The sequence below is a fragment of the Mobula birostris genome, chromosome 1, assembly GCF_030028105.1.
Source record: "Mobula birostris isolate sMobBir1 chromosome 1, sMobBir1.hap1, whole genome shotgun sequence".
Classification (NCBI taxonomy): domain Eukaryota; kingdom Metazoa; phylum Chordata; class Chondrichthyes; order Myliobatiformes; family Myliobatidae; genus Mobula; species Mobula birostris.
Window position 1 is genome coordinate 14,407,077 of NC_092370.1, and position 19,888 is coordinate 14,426,964.

Consider the following 19,888-nt stretch of genomic DNA (forward strand, 5'->3'; position numbering starts at 1 on the left):
GTCGGCGCCATCTTGGGTACTAGCCTACAAAGTACCCAGGACATCTTCAGGGAGCGGTGTCTCAGAAAGGCAGTGTCCGTTATTAAGGACCTTCAGCACCCAGGGCATGCCCTTTTCTCACTGTTACCATCAGGGAGGAGGTACAGAAGCCTGAAGGCACACACTCAGTGATTCAGGAACAGCTTCTTCCCCTCTGCCATCCGATTCCTAAATGGACATTGAACCCTTCGACACTACCTCACTTTTTTTTAATATACAGTATTTCTGTTTTTACACATTAAAAAAAATGTATTCAATATACATAATTGATTTACTTGTTTATTTATTATTATTATTATTTTATTTATTATTATTATTTTTTCTCTGCTAGACTATGTATTGCATTGAACTGCTGCTGCTAAGTTAACAAATTGCACGTCACATTGCCAGTGATAATAAACCTGATTCTGATTCTGATTCTGATAATTGAACTATGTAATATACATATATATACTTAAATTCACAGTTTTTTCTATATTATCATGTATTACATTGTACTGCTGCCACAAAGTTAACAAACTTCACAACATACATCGATGATATTAAACCCGATTCTGGTTCACAACAGTCTCTGGAGTTTACAGAGAATGGTGGAAACAAAAACGCCAGTGAGCAGCAGTGCTGTGGGCGAAAATGCTTTTTAATGAGAGAGGTCTGAGGAGAATGGCCGTCCTGGTTCAAGCTGACAGGAAGGCGAGATTAACTCAAAGAACCACATGGAACAACAGTGGTGGGCAGAAGAGCATCTCTGAACGCACAACGCATCCAACCAGGGTGTGGACCTCCTGTACCTAATAAAGTGGCCACTGAGTGCATGGAGCCATTGGAACTGAAGAAGTAAACCACAACTAGAAATTTTTACATTGTTTACTGCAATTCACTTGCTTGCAGACAGGTAAGAGGAGGGAACACATACCAGTACTCATCAAGGGATCAGAAGTGGAAAGGGTGAGCAATTTCGAGTTCCTGGGTGTCAGCATCTCTGAGGATCTAGCCTGGACCCAGCATATTGACACGGCCACAACAAAGGCACAGTAGCAGCCGTATTTCATTCAGAGTTTGAGGGGATTTGGTATGTCACCAGTGACACTTGCAAATTTCTACCGGTGTACCATGGAGAGCATTCTAACTGGCTGCGTCACCGTCTGGTATGGAGGGGCCACCACACAGGGTCAGAAGATCGTAAACTCAGTCAGCTCCATCATGAGAATAAGCCTCCCCAGCATCCAGGATATCTTCAAGGAGAAGGGTGGCATCCATCATTAGTCATCCCCATCACCCAGGACATGCCCTCTTCCCATTGTTACCATCAGGGAGGAGGTACATGCTCAACAATTCAGGAACAGCTTCTTCCGCTCTGCCATCAGATTAGCGTATGGAAATGAACCCGTGAACAGTACTTCACTATGTTTTTTTCATTTTTTGAAATACTTACTTAATTAAAATTTTTGATATCTATATATTTTTCCCTCACCCCTTATGGGTGGTGTGCATGTGTATTTTTCCCTCAAGTCTAAGTCCTCTGCCAGCGGCCTAGGATCTCGAGCGTTCAGCACGCTATCCTTGTTTCTAGTAGTGCGGTCTCCTGGACCAGGATCTCAGATGTTGTTCCCAGGATCTGTTGGAGCCACTCTCCCATCTATGGACTCCTCGCGCTCACGCTACATCTGCCCACAAAAACCTTTGGATGAGAGTGACGAGAACAAGAAGAGTCATGCCAGCTCAGATGTTGCCCAGATTAACAAGCTTCGTGCCAATGGTTGGGGAACGGGGACCACCTGACGATAGATTGGCTACTGAAACAAACCATAAATAGATGAGACTGGACACATGGAATAAACATACTTCTTACTGTAATTTACAGGTTTTAGTATATATTGCAATGCACTGCTGCCGTAAATCAACAAGTTTCACAGCATATGTCGGTGATATTAAACCTGCTTCTGATTCTGATCTTTATGGGACAAAAATTCTGAACTACATTGCAGGTTTAATGACCAATGGCATGATTAATTTTTCATCAACTGCAATCAATGGTCGTGGCAGTAAGCTATGGTTAACAAAAGCTGCAGTTACTCGCCTGAGATATGCTTTCTGTAAAAGTCAGATGGACAACAGTTGTATTGTTTTACACTTTCATCACAATTTTGGATGATTTAACGTTTCAGGATTGGAAGCAATATCTCGAAAAAAAGAATTACCCTCTATTAGAAAATAACTTGGTGAAGCTTTAGGTCAGTCAGATACAATCATGCTTCTGTCTGAGTTGCATTTTGCAGCTCATATTTAAAGATTAGTGTCTTTGTAGCTTGGCTCTCACTCTGATTTAAAATGCGGCCTTTTCACCCCTGCAACCTGAGCTCCAGAGCAGTCAGGATGAATAGAAGACTTTGTTCACAGGGAATTATGGGCATGAGTGGACAGCGTAATTCCCCATAATAGGAGCTTGACATACTTGGTCCCATTTCCAAGTACAGGTGTGTACCTGCTGTCATTTTCTTACCATTAAATTTACTGGGCAACTCCGTGACAATACTTCTGTCCTAGTGACCTATGAACTGTGAAATTCAAACCCTGTAGTTTGCCTGCTTTTGGAGTAAGAGGTTTGCTTCTAGCTTTCTGTTGGTGCCACAGGACTTCAGGCTTCTGTACCATGCCATCGTCTCACAAAGGGTAGGTGTGAGACGACGGTATGGCTTGGATGGTGGAGATCTTGATGATAGATGTTGCCTTCTTGAGGCACTGCTTCCTGTAGATCAGGGGTTCCCAACCTTGGGTCCATGGACCCCTGGGTTCAGTGTCCATGGAATAGAAAAAGTTTGGGAACCCCTGCTGTTGATGTTATCAGGGAAGTGACCATGAACTATTGGACTGAGTCCACCACTTTCTGCAGCTTCTTACGTTCCTGGACATGAAAATTGCTGTATCAGACTATGATGTATTCCAACATGTCAGCCCATGGCCTCCTCTACCGCCACTCTCTGGTTGCAGGAGAACCACCTTATGTTTCTTCTCAATAGCCTCCAAGCTGATGGCAAAAATATTGATTTCCACAACATCCAGTAATTTCTCTCCCTCCCTTGTTTTCTCTTTTCCCATTCCCCATTCTGGTTTTCTTCTCATCCCTTCTCATGTCCTCACCTCCGCATCAGCTCACTCCCTTTCTTCCATGGCCCACTGTCCTCTCTTTTCAAGTACCTTCTTCTCCAGCCCTTTACATTTCCTACATATCAGCCCCCTGCTTCTTCATTCTCCCTCCCCACCCACCCACCTTCCCCCTCACCTTGTTTCACCTATCACCTGCCAGCTTGTTCTCCTTCCCCTCCCTCCACCTTTTTATTATGACTTTTGCCCCCTTCTTTTCCAGTCTTGATGAAAGGTCTTAGCCCAAGAAGCCGACTGTTTATTCCTCTCCATAGATGCTGCCTGACTGCTGAGTTCCTCCAGCATCTTGTGTGGGGTTACTCTGGATTTCCAGCATCTGTAGAATCTCTTGTGTTTATCGATGTAACTCACATACATTCATTCATTATGTGCCGTATGTCATCCCTTAAGGGACCAGGTGGTGGATGGTCGTATGAGCAACTGGTGCAGATCACAAGTCCTGGTTATACAACCACTGATGCCAGGCAGACAATCTCTGAAGAGTATTGATAATGGCTAGGATCACCCATCTTGTAAAGACACTGCCCAGAAGGCAATGGCAAACCACTTCTGTAGAAAAATTTGCCAGGAAAAATCAGTCATGAAAAGACCATGATTTCCCACATCAACTCACATACAGTGGTATTTAAATCCGACGTTGTTTTGCATAGGAGAAGATGGCGGCGCGAGGGCAGCGTGCACGACCTCTCCGGTGATGAATATCTGTTATCTGTCAAGTAGGGGACCGTGCACGATCCTGATTTGATGGAAACGGGCGTGAGAGTATGGAGGAACATCTGGAAAACTTCTGAAATGCCCGCTTTGTTGGCGCTGCTACTGTGTGGTAACCGGAATCTCCGGAGCAGAAGGCCCCGAAATCCTCGGCTTTGCATGTTTCAGCGGCCGGGGCGAAGTCGAAGGCGCTCGGCAGAGGATGGCGCTCGTGAGGCTGTATCAGAGCGGCTGGTCAGAGGCTCGAAGTTTTCGGACGGATGGACTCAGTGTCGGCTGTGGTCGGCTGCTTCCAAGACATCGGCAAGTTGTCGGTGCCTGGAGGTTCATGGCAGGGAGCTTCTCCCTTTTTCCGCCTGCTATCCGGGACTCAGGAGTCGATTGATTCGGGGACTTTTGAGACATTATTTACCATGCCCATGGTTTGTTCTTCATCAAATTATGGTATTGCTTTGCACTGCTGTAATTATATGTTATAATTATGTGGTTCTGTCAGTGTTAGTCTTTGGTCTGTCCTGTTTTCTGTGATATCACTCTGGAGAAACATTGTATCATTTCTTAATGCTTATTTATTTATTTATTGTTGTTATTATTATTATTATTATTATTACTTTATTTTTGTACTTGCACAGTTTGTTGTCTTCTGCAGTCTGGTTGAACGCCAATGTTGGGTGAGTGTTTCATTGGTTCAGTTATGGTTATTATTCTACAGATTTATAAAGTGACGAAAATGAATCTTGTATATAGTGACATGCATGTACTTTGATAATAAATTTATTTTGAACTTCTCTTTATTCCCTTATTAGGGAGAGAGAGCCTGTGGTATGTCGTATTATTGGGTGAGTGAGTTGTCTTTGACGTACTGCAAGTCTGTCTCTTTACTGATGCTTACTGCATGCTTGAGGGCTCGGGAGAGGATGCTGATGCTTTTTTTTGGGGGTGGGAGGTTTGTTGCTTTGCTGCTGCTTGTGTGTGGGATGGGTAAGCTGGGTGGGGAAGGCTTTGGGGTTCTAATATTTTAACCGTCATTCATTCTTTAGGGAACTCCTCTGTTTTCGTGGATGTTTGCAAAGAAAAAGAAAAGGAATTTTAGGATGTATATTGTATAGATTTCTTCAACATTAAATTAGATTAGATTGGATTATGAGGACACGCTGTCCTCTTTTATTGTCATTTAGTAATGTATGCATTAAGAAATGATACAATATTCCTCCGGTGAGATATCACAAAAATACAGGATAGACCAAGACTGAAAAACTAACAAAAACTACATAATTATAACATATAGTTACAACAGTGCAACAATACCATAACTTGATGAAGAACAGGTCATGAGCACAGTAAAAAAGTTCAAAGTCTCTCAAATGTCCCACATCTCACGCAGACAGGAGAAGGAAGAAAACTCTCCCTGCCATGCCCGACCACAGTCCAACTCTGAGTCGTCCGAAAACTTCGAGCCTCCAATCAGCCCTCCGACACCGAGTACCAAGCACCATCTCTATCGGAATGATTCGACCTCAGCCTCAGTCGCCAGCAACAGGCAAAGCCGGGGATTTTGGGGCCTTCCCTCTGGAAGATTCTCGATCGCGCAGTAACAGCGGCAGCGAACCGGCGTTTCAGGAATTTCTCCAGATGTTCCTCTGTGCTTTCACGTCTGTCTCCATCAAATCAGAATTGTCCATGGCCCCTATTTAACAGAAACAATATCATTTTCACTGGAGAGCTGCGCGTGCATGTCGCGCTGCCATCTTCTCCTCCCACCTCCGAATAAATGCACCTATTGAAACCTATTCTAACTTTTATTGGGGTGCCATGGTAGCTTGGTGATTAGTGCATCATTATTACAGCTCGGGGTCTCAGAGCTCGGAGTTCAATTCTGGTGTCCTCTATAAGGAGTTTGTATGTTCTTCCAGTATACACATGGATTTCCTTGAGATGCTCCAGTTAAAAATTGATTATTCTAAGTTCAGTGAGAGGTTAAGTATCAATGGTAAATTACAGTGGAACTTAATGGTCATTTTATTCTTTATAATCAGTCAAAGCCACCAGAAAACAGCAAACATTCAATGAAACACAAGAGAAAATCTGCAGATGCTGGAAATCCAGAGCAACACACACAAAATGCTGGAAAACAGTACAGCTGACGCTTTGGGCCAAGACCCTTTATGAGGAAAAGAAGGTTTTTTTTGTAGAAATTTTTTTTTAATATTCTTTTTTTATTACAAAAAAAAAACAACAAAAAATACAGCATGTCCACAAAAACCACAACCTTAACGATAGGCTTCCACACCAGGCGTTTTTAAAAATATCTCCATCCACATTAGAACGGATATTTGAATGAATCTCCTCCTACTGGGCATGCGCAGGACACACAGAAAACAAGCGAAGAGGAAACAGTATACTTGGTGCATGTTTGTCCAGTTACAGACTAGAAAAACTTAAAAGGAATTGTTGTTGGCTGTCACGCAGGAGGACTTAAAACTAAAAAGACACAAATACTGGAACGTATGGAAGCAACCGACAGGGAGTTCACGGACAGTATGACCCAGCTGACGACGAACAATGAAAAACTGACTAACTCTGTTGCATTAATAAAGCACTTTGTTGAATGTATAAAACATGTCTGCATCAGAATTATCTTGTATTTCCATACAAGGTTACACATCTATTGTCAGCGAAGTACTTGCATAAATAGGTAAACCACCTTCATACAAGCAAGGACAGAAAACAGGGCAAAGTGAGTATACTTATTTATTCAGTAAGCTATGGGTCAAAGTACTTGGTGAGTACATTTCTAACTCTTCTGGCTTCAGTCTTGTTGCTGTCTGTTCTGAAATTGTTAGGTTGTGCGTTCAAGAAAACAATGAAATGCCGCGCTGCCGCCAACTGTTCGGCACGTCATGACAGCGTTTTTAAAAATATCTGTTTATCCCATCCACACTGCTCTGCACAATCGACGTTTTCAAATTTACACACTCTGGAGGGCGTTTTAGAAAATCTCCGTTTTCGGGGAAGGAAAATGCCATTTCAGTGTGGACGGAGGGTCAAAACGAAGAGAAAAAACTTCGGTTACGGATTTATCTGGTCTAGTGTGGACGTAGCCTAAGACAGATTAGGAGAATGGAAAAAGAAATGGCTGTTGGAATGCAGTGTCAGGGAGTGTATGGTCATGCAGTTTGGTAGTAGAAATTAAAATGTTGACTATTTTCTAAATGGAGAGAAAATACAAAAATCTGAGGTGCGAAAGGACTTGGGAGTCCCTGAGCAGGATTCGCTGGAGGTTAATTTTCAGGTCGAATCTGTGGTAAGGAAAGCAACTGTGATGTTAGTATTCATTTAAAGAGGACTAGAATATAAAAGCAAGGATGTCATGTTGAGACTTTATAAAGCACTGGTGAGGCCTCACTTGGAGTTCTGTGAGCAGTATTGGGCCCCTTATCTTAAGAAAGGATGGGCTGAAACTGGAGAGGGTTCAAAGGAGGTTCACAAAAATGATTCCAGGATTGAATGGCTTGTCATATGAACATAGAACATAAAATAGTACAGCACAGTACAGGCCCTTCGGCCCACAATGTTGTGCCGACCCTCAAACCCTGCCTCCCATATAACCCCCCCCCCACCTTAAATTTCTCCATATACCTGTCTAGTAGTCAAATTTCACTATTGTATCTGCCTCCACCACTGACTCGGGCAGTGCATTCCACGCACCAACCACTCTTTGAGTAAAAAACCTTCCTCTAATATCCCCCTTGAACTTCCCACCCCTTACCTTAAAGCCATGTCCTCTTGTATTGAGCAGTGGTGCCCTTGGGAAGAGGCACTGGCTGTCCACTCTATCTATTTCTCTTAATATCTTGAATACCTCTATCATGTCTCCTCTCATCCTCCTTCTCTCCAAAGAGTAAAGCCCTAGCTCCTTTAATCTCTGATCATAATGCATACTTTCTAAACCAGGCAGCATCCTGGTAAATCTCCTCTGTACCCTTTCCAATGCTTCTACATCCTTCCTATAGTGAGGCGACCAGAACTGGACACAGTACTCCAAGTGTGGTCTAACCGGAGTTTTATTGAGCTGTATCATTACCTCACGACTCTTAAACTCTATCCCTTGACTTATGAAAGCTAACACCCCATAAGCTTTCTTATCTACCCTATCCACCTGTGAGGCAACTTTCAGGGATCTGTGGACATGTACCCCCAGATCCTTCTGCTCCTCCACACTTCCAAGTATCCTACCATTTACTTTGTACTCTGCCTTGGAGTTTGTCCTTCCAAGGTGTACCACCTCACACTTCTCCGGGTTGAACTCCATCTGCCACTTCTCAGCCCACTTCTGCATCCTATCAATGTCTCTCTGCAATCTTCAACAATCCTCTACACTATCTACAACACCACCAACCTTTGTGTCATCTGCAAACTTACCAACCCACCCTACTACCCCCACATCCAGGTCGTTAATAAAAATCAAGAAAAGTATAGGTCCCAGAACTGATCCTTGTGGGACACCACTAGTCATAACCCTCCAATCCAAACGTACTCCCTCCACCACGACCCTTTGCTTTCTGCAGGCAAGCCAATTCTAAATCCACCTGGTCAAACTTCCCTGGATCCCATGCCTTCTGACTTTCTGAAGAGTGTTTGGTGGCTCTGGGCCTGTATTCACTACAATTCGAAAAAATGAGGGGTGACCTCATTGAAACCTATTGAATGGTGAAAGGCTTTGATACAGTGAATGTGGAAGGATGCTTCCAATGGTGGGAGTCTAAGACCATGGGACACAGCCTCAGAATAGAGGGGTGTCCTTTTAGATTGGAGAAGAGGAGGAATTTCTTTAGCCAGAGAGTGGTGAATCTGTGGAATTCTTTGCCACAGGCAGCTGTGGTGCCAAGTCTTGATGTATATTTCTTTCTTTTTAAATCTTCTTATTAATTTTCCAAAATTATAAACAGAATAACAATGTTGATACAGAGAGATTGGAATAATCTTATTGTTGATAAGCATGTACAAAAAAGATTTCAAATAATACAAGTAAATGACTTCCAAACTCTTTATATAATTAATCATAGAGAAAAAAGAAAAAAAAACCAAAGAAAACCCCCCCAAAAAACAAAAAAAACTGTAAAACTAAATACTAAACCCAAAAAAAAAGCAAACGGAACAAAACAAGGCTAGACCAATATCTTAAATCGAACACATTCAGTAATGTCGTCAACTCCGCTCCTCTATTCATATATTTTAAGTTAATAAGAAGGATTCGGAAAGGTCAAATTACATCATGATGTATATTTAAGGCAGAGGTTGATCGATTCTTGATCTCTCAGGGCATGAAGGGATGCGGGGACAAGGCAGGAGATTGGGGCTGAGAGGGAAAATGGATCAGCCATAATGAACTTGCGGAGCAGACTCGAGGGGTCAAATGGCCTAATTCTGCTCCTATATCTTGTGATCTTTATTCTGTCTACGCTCATACCAGAGTATAATTGCTCCACCACAGGTGGGAACTCCTAAGAAGGGTACACCTCACCAACTTCCCACCTCTCCTTCAGTATTTAGAAAAGGCTGGGAAGGGTGGATGAAGTAAGAAGCTGGAAGGTAATAGGTGGAAGAGGTGAAGGGCTGAAGAAGAAGGAATCTGATAGGAGAGGACAATGGACCATGGAGGAAAGGGAAGGAGGAGGGACACTGGAAGGAGGTGATTGTCAGGTGAGGAGAAGGGAAAGGGTGAGAATGAAACCAGAGTGGGGAATGAAAAAAGAGAAAAGGGTGGGGGAGAGGGGAAATTACCGTAAGTTTGAAAAATTGATCAATTTCTTCTTTAATACCTTCTCCCCTCCTCACTTTCCCCCTCACCTGGTTTCAGCTATCGCCAGCCAGCTTGGACTCCTTCTCCTCCCTCCCCACCTTCTTTCCTGGCGTCTGCCCCCTTCCTTTTCAGTCCTGATGAAGGGTCTCAACACCAAACGTTGACTGTTTATTCCTCTCCATTGATGCACCCTGGCCTTCTGAGTTCCTCCCACACACTATGTTTGCTGATCCTTGACCAGACTTAGTCAAGCTGTCGAGATATCCGCTGGTGTGGCTCAGTGTCAGAATCTGCTAATGCCCCTGTGATGCACTTTGAGACATACTACCATATAAATGCAAGTTGCTGCTGAATGCAAGTTTTTGCCATTGGGATTGAAAAAAGGTGTCAAATAAAATTCATAATTCATAATTCTCCAAGGGAAGATGACGTCTCCAGCTATAAATCTGAGTCAGCATAGCACTGGACCTGCCTCTCGGTTTTTTTGCACTACCTTACCTTCCATTTTCTATTTCCTATTTATGAGTTATAATTTAAATTTTTAATATTTACTATCGATTTGTTCTCCAGGGAGCACGAAGCACAGAATCAGGTATCGCTGTGATGATTGTACGTACTAGTATCATTTGTTTGGCGACAATAAAGTATAAAGTATATTATGTGCTCAATCTACCGTTTCCTAACTGATACTAAAAAAAAGGTTTTTTAAAAAAAAAATCACCAAACTTTAAGCTATTGCTGACTCTGGTAGCCATCATTAACCGGAAAGCACACGTAATGAAGATCAGGCTGACGTTCACGGGGGAAGGATGAAGTGGGAATAGTTTGTCTGAAGTAATCCAAGACCAGACTGAGAAAAGACCTGTGAATGGAAAGTCAGAGATTTGTTAATCGTGGTGAATGAAGACAGAGTGTTCATATCCACAATGGAGTTCATTGATGGGTCCTGGATCAATGGACTCTTTGGTGCTTCTACTGTTGCCTGCATGGTGGGGTTTTGAGGGGGGGGGCTGTCAATGCGTCTGCTGATGTGGGTGGGGACTGAGGGATTGTCATGCTCTGGGCTCCCGGTCTGTGGACTCAAATTGGTTCTGAATGCGGTTGCTTGCTTTTATTGTTTGTACAGTGTCTCTCTGTCTCTCTTCAACCCCCCAATCCCTGCAATGGGTGTTGGTCTTTTTTGTAAACAGTGTTCTTTCAGATTCTTGTTTGTGGTTGCCTGTATGCAGAAGAATCCCAAGGTTGTATAATTTATGTGTACTTTGAACTTTGAACTTTAATACTTTGATACTTTGAACTTTGATGCTGTTGCTGCTGCTTGTGTGAAGGGAGATGGTGGCTTCAGGGATTCAACGTTTCTATCATTCTAAGGGGTTTCTTTGTTTTGTGGATGTCTGTGAAAAGGACGAATTTCAGACTGGATACTGTATACCTACTCTGATATAAGTACCTTGACACTTTGTAAGAGAGGCAAACAGCCAAGCACAGAAACAAAACCGCAGGCGTGAAGATTACTCCTCAGTCTTTCTAGTTATTTAAGGACATGATATGAGGAGATCAATATTATCAGCGGGACACGCACAAAGGGGAAAAATTACCCTGACATAGACTGGGGGATCACTTCATTAAGTACCTGTGTTCCATCACCCACAAAAAGTGGGATTTCCTGTTGATCACCCATTCCCATTCCAACACGTCGGTCCATCTCCTCTACTGCCATGATGGTGCCATACTCAGGTTGGAGGAGCAGCACGTCATTCCAACTGGGTAGCCTCCAACCTGATGGGCTAAACATTGATTTCTCTATCTTTCAGCAATTTCTCCCATCTCCCCCTTCTCCCTTTTACTATTTTCCCCATTCTGGCTCCCCCCTTATACAGCCTCATATTAGAGGAGTGTCCTTTAAGAACAGAGATGAGGAGGAATTTCTTTAGCTAGAGAATGGTGAGTCTGTAGAATTCACTGCCACAGGCGGCTATTGAGGCCAAGTCCTTATGATATTCAAGGCAGAGTTTGATCGATTCTTGATTGGTCAGGGCATGAAGGAATACGGGGAGACGGTAGGAGATTGGGGCTGAGTGGAAAAATGGATCAGCCATGATGAAATGGTGGAGCAGATTCAATGGGCCAAATGACCTAATTCTGCCCCAATGTCTTATGGTCTTATCCTTCTCTTCTCCACACCTGCCCATCATCTCCCTCTGATGCCCTTCCTCCTTCCCTTTCATCCATGGTCTACTGTTCTGTCGTATCAGATTTCTTCTTCTTCAGCATTTTACCTATTCCACCTATCACCTCGCAGCATCTTACTTCATCCCCCACTCCCCTACTCACCCACCTTCCCCTGGTCTCATCTATCCCCCTACCCACGTACCCTTCCCCTCCCCCAAACTTTTTATTCTGGCTTCTGCCTCCTTCTTTTCCAAACCTGATGAAGGGTCTTAGCCCAAAATGTCAACAGTTTATTCCGCTCCAGAGACGCTGCCTGACCTGACAAGTTCCTCCAGCATTTTGTGTGCGTGTGTGTGTTGCTCTGGATTTCCAACATCTGCAGAACTTCCTGTGTTTATGAAATGTTTGCAGGTTATGTGACCTGCAAATTCAGCGGGGCCACCTGCCATAACTTTGGTAACTGCATTCATGCTGCTGATCTAGAATTTCCCTCGGTTTCCTGAGTTTGAGAAGAAATCGATTTTTTGAGATTTTGTTTTATACATGTCAATTGTTTGAGTGATGGAATCATACAGCAGAAGAGTAGGTCCTTCAGTCCACCTTGTCTATAGAACCCCAGTAAAATAATCCCACCTACCTGCCCTTGACCCATTGCCTACCATGCTTTTAGTGATCTTCTAAGACCTTCTTAGATATTCTGAAGGTCTTGGCTTTCTCCACCTCAGGGGAAAAAACTTCCTTTGGTCCCCCTCTAAACACTTTACATCTTACCTTAAACTATGCAATTTGATTATCGACTTTCCTCTGCTCTGAGGAAAGGTTTAGGGCTATCTGCCCTCTTTTAGCTATTATAGTTCCATACACCCTTTTCAGGTCTCCTCTCAGCCTCCTCCACTTCAGCGGAAACAACCTAGCTTGTTCGGTCTCTCCTCAGACAGGTTCTCAGACACTCCATCCAGGCAACATCCATTTTTAAAACTTTTTATTAATTATTATTGAAAATTGACAACAAAAAATACATTAAAATAATCAAGTCAGTATATCAATATGTATAATAAGAGTCCATCTATTAACCAAGCTAAACAGTATATCAATAATAATAATAAAAATAAACAAAATGTTAAAGCTATTTTTTTTTTGAAAAAAGAAAGAAGGAGAAAGAACCCCTACTAACTAAAACAAAAAAAAACCAGCTAACAAACAAAAAAATGAGAAAGAAAAAACCATTTGGAGCACAAACCCGGAGCTATACGCCATACAAGCTTCTATTAAAAAAAGACATCAATCCGCCAACCAAATCCATTTACCCAAGAATCAGAAGGGAACCATCTTAATTAACTCAATCAAATGATAGTAGCAGGGAAAAGAGCCCTACCTTTTCTCAAAGTCAAATCGAGGATCAAAAGTTCAATTTCTGATTTTCTCCAAACTAAGACATAGCATCACCTGAGAGAACCATTGTATCAAAGTGGGAGCCAAGGCATCTTTCCATTTTAATAAAATAGCCCTTCTAGCCAATAATGTAACAAATGCAAAAACATATTGGTCTGATATAGAAATACCATGAATATATTGAGGAATTATACCAAACAAAACTGTCAATTTATTAGGTTGTAAATTAATTTTTAAAGCTTTAGAAATTGTAGAAAAAATAGATTTCCAAAACTGTTTCAGTACAGAACGCGACCAAAACATATGTGTCAATGTAGCTGTCTCAGTTTTACATCTATCACACTAACTATTAACATTAGGAAATATTTTAGACCGTCTCTCCTTTGTCAAATAATAACGATGTACAATTTTAAATTGAATCAAAGAATGAATGGCGCAAATCGAAGAAGAGTTAACCAACTTCAAAATTCGCAACCAATCCTCAGTTATCAAGGTCATGTTAAGCTCTCTTTCCCAATCTTGCTTAATCTTAAATAGAGGATAATTATCCTGTTGTAATAGTAAATTATAAATTCTCCCACTAAAACCTTTCACTAAAGGGTTGATTTTTAAAATAGTGTCTAACAGGTCAGAATCTTGTATATATGGAAAATTACTTAAATATTCTTGTAAAAGATGTCTGACCTGAAGATATTCCAAAAGGGTGAGTATGAAATTGAGTATTCAGTTACTAATTTCTCAAAGGACATCAATCGGCCTTCTTGAAACAAATCCATAAAGGAAAAATTCCTTTATTCCTCCAAAGGGAAAAGGTAGGATCGCTAAGTGAAGGTTTAAATAAATAGTTTTTGATAAATTAAACTAAGAAGGTTAAATTTTTTAAGACTAAAAAACTTACGAAACTGGTATCAAATTCGTAATGACTGCTTAATCATAAGATTAATATTTAAAATAGAAATTTTGGCTAGTTGTACAGGTGAAGAAGCTCCTAATAATGAACTTAAGTAAAATTGTTTCACAATTTCCAATTCCAAGTCAACCCACAGTGGACGTTCATTTTTATCGGTCCACTATAACCAAGAACACGCATAGCATATATTAACCGTCCAATAATACATTCTTAAATTAGGCAAGGCAAGACCTCCATCCTTTTTTAATTTTTGTAAGTGACATTTTCCAATTCTTGGTTTTTTATTATTCCAAAAAAAAGATGAAATAATAGAGTCAACCTGATCAAAAAACTTCTTAGTTAAAAAAATAGGAATATTTTGAAATACATATAAAAATTTTGGTAAGATCATCATTTTAACTGCATGAATTCGACCAACTAACGAAAGTGTAAGAGGATTCCATTGAGAAAATACTTGCTTCATAAAATCTACTGAGGGAACTAAATTAGCTCTATAAAGGTCTCCATAATTTTTAGTGATGATAATACCTAAATATTTAAAAGAATCTGTAACTTTAAAAGGTATATCATTATATATAAAAGCAGAATCATTTAAAGGAAATAATTTACTTTTATGCAGGTTTAGTTTATATCCTGAAAACTTTCCAAATTCATTTAATAATTTCAATAAACTAGGAATAGATTCTTCAGGATTTGAAATATAAACTAAGAGATCATCAGCATAAAGGGAAATCTTTTGAATAATCCCATTATGGAAATTCCTTGAATATCCTTAGCTTCACAAAGTGCAATAGCCAAATGTTCCAGCACCAAATTAAATAACAAAGGACTCATGCCCCGCGAAAGTCGAAAAAGGGGGATCTACAGTTATTAGTAATCACAGTGACAATAGGACTTTTATATATCATTCTAATCCACTTATTAAAATTAGTACCAAAGCTAAATTTCTCTAAAATGTTAAATAAATATTTCCATTCAACTCTATCAAATGCCTTTTCAACATCAAGAGAAACAACACATTGGGAAGTTTTCCAGGGGGATGAGTATATAACATTTAACAGTCTCCGAGTGTTAGAAAAAGAATAACGGCCTTTTATAAAACCTGTTTGGTACTGAGAAATAATTTTAGCTAGTATATTCTCCAACCGATTAGCTATTATTTTTGAAAGAATTTTGGCATCTACATTTAATAATGAGATAGGTCTATATGAAGCACAATCCGTAGGGTCTTCATCTTTTTTAAGAATTATAGAAGTAGAAGCTTCATAAAATGCAGAAGGTAACTCTCCTAACAAAAAACAATCTTTAAACTTTTACAACATATAAGGAGTAAGCAAATTTTCAAATTTTTTAATAAAATCCTACAGAAAAACCATCTAGTCCAGGAGCTTTACCAGATTGCATTGAAAAAATAGCTTTCTGAATTTCTCTTTCAGTAAAAGGAGTATCAAGAATTTGTTGATCTTCAACAGATATTCTAGGGAAATCAATCTTTTGCAAAAAGGCATTCATTTTAGAAGGATCAGCTGGAAATTGGGATTTATAGAGTTCACTGTAATAGTCTTGAAAAATTTTATTAATATCTTCATAGTTACAAGCTAAACTACCATCTCCCTTACGGATTTTTAAAATTTGTCTTTTAGCTCTAACTGCTTTTAGTTGGGATGCTAGCAGCTTATTACTTTTATCTCCAAACACATAAAATTGACTTTTTAATTTAAGCAAATTTCTTTCAATAGGATAAGTTAATAATAAATTATATTGTGATTGAAGTTCAACCCTTTGTTTAAATAAATCAATATTAGGAGAAACTGCAGAAGTCTTTAATTTGTTCTGAAATCCTATCTAACTCTATTTTTGTCTGTTTCTTAAGCTTAGACAAATAGGAAATTATCTGACCTCGCAAATACGCTTTAAGTATATCCCATATAATCAATTTCATATTATTAAAAAGAAAAAAAATCTTTATTTGAATAGCTATAAATTTGACAAAGTCTGAACTTTGTAATAAGTTTTCTGGAAAACACCAAGGCAAGTTTACATTACTAACATCATTCAATTCAAAAGTTAAGCTTAAAGGTGCATGATCCGAGAGAGCAATAGCATCATATTCACATTCCTGGACATTGGATGAAAATTGGAAATCAGCTATAAAATAATCAATTCGCGAGTATTTTTTATGGACATGTGAATAAAAAGAATAATCTCTATCATTAGGATGTAGATTTCTCCAGATTTCTATCAAAGCATAATCAATTAAAAAGGAAATAATAAGTGATGCTGATCAACTCGGAAGCTGCTGATTGGTTGAAATCTTGTCAATCAAAGGGTTTAAACAACAGTTGAAGTCACCTCCCATCAGCAGCATATATTCATTTAAGACTGGTAATAAACCAAATATATTTTTAAAAAAAGACGGATCATCTACATTAGATCCATATAAATTAACCGACAATTTTTCAATTACAAATTGTTCCTTTAATAATTAAAGATCTACCATTGATATCTAAGACGATATCCTCTTGGATAAATAAAATATTAGCTTTAATAAAAATAGGTACTCCTTTTGTTTTATTTTGACAAGTAGCATGATATTGAAGGCCCTTCCATGTTTTAAAAAATCTATTTTGATTGCCCATTCTGATATGCATTTCTTGAACAAAAATAATATCAGGCTGGAATCGGTTAATAATTTTAAAAGTCTTCTTTCGCTTGATAGGGTGATTCCAACTAATAACGTTTATCTGTTTAATAACCATAGAATATTGTTTTAAACATGAAAAAACACGCATTCCATCATGGGCTAATCAAAGATGGCAGTGATGAATATAACCATATAGAAAACACGCATGCTCCGGAAATCCATAATGGGAAAAAACCTGGAAAAAAAATCCTATAATAAACCCCAAAATGCAAAGAAAACCCCGAATCCTCCCCCCATCCCAAAAGGTAGAAATCCGGCAAAAAAGGAAGGAAAAAGCCGGAATGCCTCCCCAAGGAGAAGAGAAACGCAGAACTCCGCGTGCAGCTCAATATAAATAGTGATTTAAAAGTTTTTCTCCCAATTCCCCCTTCCCCTTTACAAAGAAATCACATGACCCTATCATAAGAAAGCCCAGCAGAGAAGCAGAAAAAAAGATGTTTATAGCTAATCATTGAAAATAAACTAGGAATGCAAAAACAGTCTCCAGGAGCGTCAAAACGATGCTATTAAACCTAAACAATACAATCTCTAACAAGAAAAAGACACCATTATTCCTTTAGCTTAAAACTAAAGCTAATTATCTATTCTAAACACTCCTCACTATATAAGAAAGAGTCTGTATAAACTACAAACGCTATCACTTTATTAATAGAAGGAAGAAAGAAGCAGATAATCAAACCAGTTAATAATCTGTCCACTGTGTTAGTTCACTCCATATACCAAACAGACTTCAAAAAAGTCATTCATTAGTCAAACCAAGAAGTTCACCTCTTCTTTAAATAGTTCATCGATCAAAGGAGATCTTCAGCATATCAAAAGTCTTCAAAGCCTGTTTTCTTTCCGAAAATTATTCAGCAACCGAAATATCCTTCATGCTTCAGCCAACTCCACGATAGAATTAACAAAGTCTAATGCCGCTTGGGAATCCAAAAACACACGAGGTGTAGAATCTTTAGGAAATAATTTTAATCAAGCCGGGTAGCAGAGCGATGGAAAAAGTCCCTTTGCATCAGCAGTTTTCATCGCTGGGGCAAATTTGATCTGCTGTTCCATAATTTCCCGTGGATAGTCTTTGTAAAAATAGATCTCGGAACCGTTAAATTTAAAAACTCTCTGTTTCCTTGCACATTTTATGATTTGGTCTTTAACTTTAAAGAGAAGGAAGTTGACCAAAATAGGCCGAGGTTTACCTGAAATCTGAGAATTCGATATGAAAATTCTATGAGCTCTTTCAATATCGGGAGGTTGAGGTAGAATATCCGGAAACAAAGATTGAAACAAATTGGCAAAATAGTCCAATAAATTCCCACTGTTAGAGCCTTCCTTCAGTCCGATAATTCGTATATTATACCAACCAGACTTCGCCTCTAAATCGACAATTTTACGTCGAGCCTGTTCCAAGCGGGTTGAAATATCCACAATCTGACGTTTCGATTCTTTAAACTCAGTATTCAAGGAAATAATATTTTCCTCAATAGTCTGAGAACTCTGTCGGAACGACTTCAACTCAGAAGTGTTATTGTCTACTTTGTTGTCGAGAGCCATCAACACACATTCCAAACGCTCAGCCCAGACAGGCATATCTTACAATTTTTCATTCAAAGTTTTTCCCCTTTCCATTGCTGGGTTCAAAAGGCTGTTTTCCACTTCTTAAAGGATATGACATCATGACAACTACAAATGTATTTCCCTCTAAGATCCAAGAAATAAAAGAAATAAAAATTCAAGGTTTAAACTGGGGAAAAGGAGGAATTAAAGGCAGACGCAAAATTTATGTACTACTCCGTCGAGCCGCAGGTGGAAGATCCCATCCAAGCAACATCCAACGTCCTGGTGAATCTCCTCTGCAGTACGTCACAACCTTCCTTTGCTGCGATGATCAAAACTGTACGCAGCATTCCACCAATATTTTATAAAGGTACACCATAACTTCCCTATCTTTATCGCCAAAGACTAAAGGTTAGCTTATCTGTCACATGTACATCAAAACATACAGTGAAATGCATTATGTCAACAACCAATACAGTGCGCTGGGACAGCCTACATATTCTGGCGCCAACTATTTATTTATTTACTTATTTATTGACATTCAGCGTGGACTAGGGCCTTCTGTCCCTTCGAGCTGAACCATCCAGCACTCCCCCGATTTAACCCTCGCCTAATCACAGCACAATTTACAACGACCTATTAACCTACCAACCAGTACATCTTTGGACCGTGGGAGGAAACTGGAGCACCCGGAGGAAACCTACGCAGTCATGGGGAGAACGTACAAACTCCTTACAGGCAGCAGCGGGAATTGAACCCAGGTCACTGATACTGTAAATCAATGCGCTAACCACTACGCTACTGAAGGTCATGCCCGCAAATTAATAGCCCACAGGTCTTTGGAATATGGGAAGAAACAGGAACAGAGTAGCACCCGGAAGAATGTAGGGGGTGGTGGTGGGGGGAACATGCATTTGATTGCTGAGGCTGAAAAGCAAAATGCTAGCCGCTATGCTTCTATGCCCTGGATGCCAGTGTGCTGTCTTTACCAACCTTCAGGGGCTTTTTGACAAAGTCCACTCTGTCTCCATAAGATCATACCACTCATTATGAATGTCCTACCCTAATTTGACCTCCAAAATCTATCATTTTTCACTTCTCTGCATTAAATTCCATCTGCCATTAATCTTCCTAACATACTAGCTGATCATTTTTTCTGTAAATTGAATCTATAATACCCGTTATCCACAAGTTTTGTCCTATATGCACACACAGAGCATGTTAGCTGACAAAATGCGTTAGGTTCCACACCATCAGATTCAGGAACAGTAATTACCCTACAACCATCAGGCTCCTGAACTGGCTTGGATAACTCATTTTAACCTCTACAAGTCATTAGTGAATGTATAAAATAACAATGGTCCAATGTTTAATCCCTGTGGTTTACCACCGGTCACAGTCTTCTAGTCATTGAAGTAAACTCCACCATGACTTTCTGTCTCCT